The sequence below is a fragment of the Trematomus bernacchii genome, unplaced genomic scaffold (genome assembly GCF_902827165.1).
Source record: "Trematomus bernacchii unplaced genomic scaffold, fTreBer1.1, whole genome shotgun sequence".
In the NCBI taxonomy this organism is placed as follows: Eukaryota; Metazoa; Chordata; class Actinopteri; order Perciformes; family Nototheniidae; genus Trematomus; species Trematomus bernacchii.
Window position 1 is genome coordinate 25,403,499 of NW_022987739.1, and position 6,000 is coordinate 25,409,498.

Sequence of the window (6,000 nt, forward strand, 5' to 3'; positions counted from 1 at the left end):
TATTTATATGGTGATTTTACATCATCTTCCTTTTTTGATGTCATGTCGGTCAAAATTACCGCCTTTATTGCAGTATTTTTTTATTTGATTTATTAAGCAATTGGACTTATAGTACCGTGTAAGGAATCATAACAGACTCTTAAAATGATGCAGAATGAGAGAAGTAAGTATTCCCCTTACTGTCGATTGATTTGACAGTGATATCTCCACTACTCATCAACTCAAAAACACCAGATTATCCTTGTTAATTAAACGACATTGATAGGTTTTAGTGTGTGTACAATGCTTTTGTCATGTTTTCCCCTTCAATTCTGAGAAACAAGTAGTTTTCTATGAGTTTTGGATGGCCGAAGACATTACATTACCCACAATCCTCTGTAGCAACCATAGACTGTACAGATGTAGCAGCTAATTTAGGACAGTTTGAAACGCGAGGGTCGTGGTCGGCCCGTGAGCGGCCCGTGAGCGGCCCGTGAGCGGCCCGTGAGCGGCCCGTGAATGGCCCGGGAAAGGCCTGTGATGAAGAGCCTGCCCCCAGTCTGACTTGAGACCGCCCCCGTGATAAATAAATGTAATTATTGTGAAGCCAGCTGCAATGGATCATTGATCCACCAGGGGGTGCAGTGGGGTTCCACACTGGAGCTCATGTGAAATCAACTTCGATACAGTAAACTGGATGTACAGTATGTCTGGTACTACTGTATAGCGGATCTTTGTTAAGATCCATATGTCACGGATAGGATCATAGTCTGTGCTAAATAAGAGACATGTAATCATTTACAAAACATCACCATGTTGTTATTTAACAAAATAATGTTGTTTAGTCGGAAAAAAACGAACGAGAGGAAATGCAGCCGGCTCTCGATTTTTAATCCTAATTTAATCATCATCTTCACCACGATCATTTATGTTTATGTTCGCTGAATTGACATGAAATCACTGACAAATATGAATATTCTGTATTCAACTTCATTAAAACGTTATTAACGTGCCTAAACTCAGTATTTCACTAAAAATATTTATATTTTAATGGAGCCTTGTCCGGCAGATCAGGATCTTGATCCCTGGGTGTTATTTTTCCCCACAATGACCAAGTCGCTGCAAATGATCCCGCTTATTACATGGCCACATTCTCAACAAAGTATAACGACATGACTCCCAATATTAATTGCAATGCTTATGGATTTAGAAAATGTTTTTATTGATTTAAAAAATAGTTGTATGTATTGATTTAAATTGACATGGATCCGCTAAGAAAAATAGTCCTTTTGTTACCGTTTTTTAAACAGTCTGAATGCTGTGTGTTTACACACCTAATGGCCCATCAGCCACAGCTCTCTCTCTCCTCTTAGTAGCGCACACTCCTTTCCTGTAAATTACAGGTCCAGCCAGGCAAAACAGTGCACTTCTCTTTCCCGCACTACTGTGACAGACCATGGGGCTGGGTCAGTGTTAGAAATTAAAATCAATATTCAATGACGTAATTTAGTTTAAACGCACAGTAAGCTTTGTCGTAGCAGCTTTAAAATCAGCTGGGGTCTAGAGAGAATAATCAGTTAGGTGACAAACGTACAGCAACACAATGTTCATATTGAAAGCAATAAGGATCTTTATATTTGCTGCTCCTTTAGATAACTTGTTACTTATTGTTCCTTATAGCTTTGTGAAGCACCTTGAGATGACGTTGTTTTTAAAGTGTGCTATATAAATCAAATGTATTATTATTATTATTATTATATTTGCAAGTATGACGTCTCCTCCAAAGGAGGGTGTACTGTTCTGAGTGAAACAGGCTCTCTTTATGGGAGGACATCAAAGAAGATTTGCATTACAACAACATTCTGGGAGGCCAGCTGATACCCCCTCTGGCACTGTATGCAAAACCATCTCACCCTACAAGACAGTGAGATATACACAGACACAGTATGCAAAACCTCACCCCCTAAATGTGTCTGTTGATCACACATACATTTAAGGTTCACTCTCAGAGAGATGACCTAATCAGAGAAACTAAGACAATGAGAAAGAGGAGGGAAGTTCCCTCCTTACGTCACCACCCGCCATTGATGAGGAGGAGTCACCACTGAGATATAGAGAGAGGTGACGGAGCTCTAAAGACACTTATTTTTCTTCACCACAAGACTTGACCCCTTCACCACGGTGAGGCAACAGCTGCTCTGTCTCTCCTCTTACCCTCTGCTTATTGTATCACCGTGCCATTTCATTAAACTCAACCAATTTGAACCTTTCCGGAGACTCCATTAGGCCCCGGCTCCACGAGGACAAATACGGCAAAACGCATCGGAGTAACGCAAATGCAACCGCAAAAAACCTTCCGTCCCCATGCAATATACACCGGATTGTGTCAAGCTCCACGAGACGGCTCCGTTTACATCCAAACGCTGGAAAAGCTGCAGTACATATGCCGAACCTGTACGTGGCGCTGTAACTTCCTCCACAAAAGCAGCAACTTCCTCCACAAAAGCAGCGAAGAAGAAGAATGGTTGTCATGGCTGCACTTCTGTTTTTCTCCGCGGTGGGGGCGGAGGGAACCGTGCAGAGTTTTTCGCCGGTCAATGTGTGTTAAAGTTTAAATCTTCAAGCTTTAAAGCTTCCTCATGCAGCAGCTGATCCAGTAAGTAAACCCGACAGTAAAAATAAACATATTTATAACTAGTTTAGGTAGTTTGAGAGGTAATTAAAATAGCTAAGGGTGGTGATCTGATTTGAAGTGTGTGTTTTGCTCCCGCTGCTTCACAGCCGGAGGAGCTGCGTGTCTCCGTCCTGTCAGATTAGACTTCACTCGCGTTTATGTTCATATCGAGATGAAGATAAATAATCTGAATCTGAATCTGGTGGGGAGAGGCGGGGCTATGAAAACGAATGACCGTATAGTCGACTCCACGGCCCCGTTGGACCCCCCAGAGCGCTCCGTTCCCAGATCTATCCACCTTTGGACCCGTTGTCGTTTGCGGGGTCTGTTTCTACGTTTCCCTTACGGCGTCGTCGAGCTTAGAGGGCTATACGCATGAGAAATATGCGGATTCAACCCGTATTTGTCCTCGTGGAGCCGGGGCCTTAGTCTCTTCATTCTAAGCTTCTCTCCTGGACGCGAGAACAACGAATACTTCTAACATCAGCCACTAACATATTCATATTGCTCTTCTCAAAAAGATAAATATGAACGTTAGTTTTTAACTGAAATGATCAAATAAAGTCAAAATGTCACAGTGTTTACAAACATTGACCATACCGTTCACCAGCCCCCACCCCCCGATACTGTAGGCCTATGTTGAGTATACTCTTTGTTTAAAACTAATTGGCCATCGGAATGTGTGTATCCCAACCCCCCTGTGATATCTCTTCTCCAGCAGTCTGTAGGTTTGTGTTCGCATATTTATGCTGTCGCAGTTCCTAAATGACACGTTTACACCTTAAAACGATGTTTAAAACGAAAAGTAAACGTTCAGGGTTTTTATTAATGGTAATTTTCAGACTGTGAGTTGTTTAGTGGTAGCTCATATAGTCTTGATTCTTGTGGTTAAACTTTTCGGTGGCAATGGTGTTTTTATTTATTTATTCATTTATTTAACAGGGACACTGCACATTAATGAACATTTCTGTAAATGTGCCAGAGTTAGCCAAGAGGCTATTTTTCATCTGTAGTCCCTGGACAGATTTTAAAAGTCAATCTAAAACACATTTAATTTTAAACAAGTAAATACAATACATTTAAAACATTCAACATACATTACTGGGATACTTAAATAAAACAATTTAAAATACAGAACATTAAAACAAAACAAATAAAACAAAACAAAAGAACATGTTAAAACATGTTAAAACACAGGCAGTGGGTTGTAAGGAGCAGAAGATTGGGTCAGTGTTGGCAGAGCTGATTCCTCACTAACCATATTTTGAGTTTTGATTTAAATAAAGTGAATGTGGACTGGTCTCTGATTGGAGATGGGATTGAGTTCCATTGCTGAGCAGCTTTAACAGAAAATGAAGACTGACTGAAAGAACTTTTTCTGAGTGGAATAATGCAATCTCCTCTCTCTGCACCTCTTGTTACCCTAGTTGCAGTTGTGCGTATGTTAATAAACTGTCTAAGAGGAGGTGAGGTAAGGCCGTTGACAATCTTGTAAAAAAGGCAAGCATTTGCATGTTTACTGAGGTTTTTGAAAATAAATACATGTAGTACCTACCCCCCTCTGAGTGAATACCTGTTGACTTCACATCTTGCACTGTGATCTGCATGCACTTATCAAAACATTTAATTAGGAGCAAAACACACACTTCAAGTCAGATCATCACCCTTAGCTATTTTAATTACCTCTCAAACAACCTAAACTAGTTATAAATGTTTATTTTTACTGTCGGCCGGGTCACTCATTACTGGATCAGCTGCTGCATGAGACAGACACTGAAAAGTATTATCATCTGAAATTAATCATTATGTTATTAGTATTAAATACATATCAGTATTTTTACAGCTTGTATTTAGACATACTCTGTTGTAATTATTGATGCATACATGTGTTCATCCATTCAATGTGGCATCTGCTATAATGGGGTTCATGCATGATATTACTTAATAATACAATACACTATATCATATATGTGTCATCTTTCCTGAAACTGAAGTGCTGTCCGTTTTACAAACAAGTTATCTTTCTGCTTCTTCACCCCTGAATTTTCCTCCCCCGTCCCTATTACTTCAGCCATCACATCAAGTCAGATCTGTGAAATTAAACACCTCTTCTCAAAGCGTGACTTCCCTATTGGGGGAGTGGGGCAGTAGGGCCTAACCCGATTTGGCCAAATATACTAACATGCAGAACATATGGTATGTTTTGAAAAAAGACTAACCATCTATCCAGTTCAAGCTGTCTTTAAGATGTGACATTGCGCTCTGACTTTTTCCCGTAAAATCGTGACAAACTATTACTTATTAAATTTGACCTCATACTGCTTGGTTGAAAATGATAGATGAGCATTTTACCAACAGATCAACGCGCAATCAACCCATACAGGACATCTCTTTCTACACATTATGTGTTATCACTATAATATCATGTCATTATTTAATGTTGTTTTGTTTGTGTGTGTGTGTGTACAACGAAGTCTCTTTGAGAGGAAAATTATAATTTAAAGATCTTATTACCCCCTTATTGTTTAACTACTTCACACAACTATTAAAGAATCCCTATATGAAGTTACATGAGGCTACATTTACTGGTGTGCTTCCCTAGATGATGTAAATAGTCTAAGTGTCATGTTAGGGGGGCATTACGGACCTCAGGAGTCCGCCCTTGGAGGCTTGGAGAGCGGATAAAGAGAGGTGTAGAACTAACAAAAAATAATTAAGTATTTGCAATGCATAAACATAGAAGTTATCACTGTCATATTATGATCACTTAATGTAAGTAAGTTTAAGTAAAACTAACACAAGTCAATATTATTCACCTAGGCATTAGTGGGCTTGAGGGTCTCAGGGAGCGTGGACAAAGTGACTTGTCTCTGTATTTGAGGATTCTCAGTGCAGGCACTAACAGGAAGCTGCTGTGCATTAGTGGAGAGTCCTCTGAAGGCAGCTGTTATTTCATTCACACACTCATCTGTTACCTGCTGACTCCTCATAGTAAGTCTAGCCAAGTCAGCTGTTAAGTTGTCCATACCATCGCTTGATAACTGGTAACTTTTGATTGACAGTCCAGCCATGGCAGCTGCCAACTCGTCCATATAATTCTTAAGAACGTGGTGACAATACTACAAAAAAGTATATATATTAGGTCAGTTAACCTTGAAGAGCTCAACAGTTCAAGTGGTAAGTAACTAAGTATTTGCAATGAATAAACATAGAAATGATCACTGTCATATTATATAATCACTTAATATGGAGATAAGTAAAACTGACACAGACAGTTTAAACTGCTTGTTAAAACGCTATTGCTTATTGTGTTTTCTCAGCACATTAACATAAATAAGGATGTATAA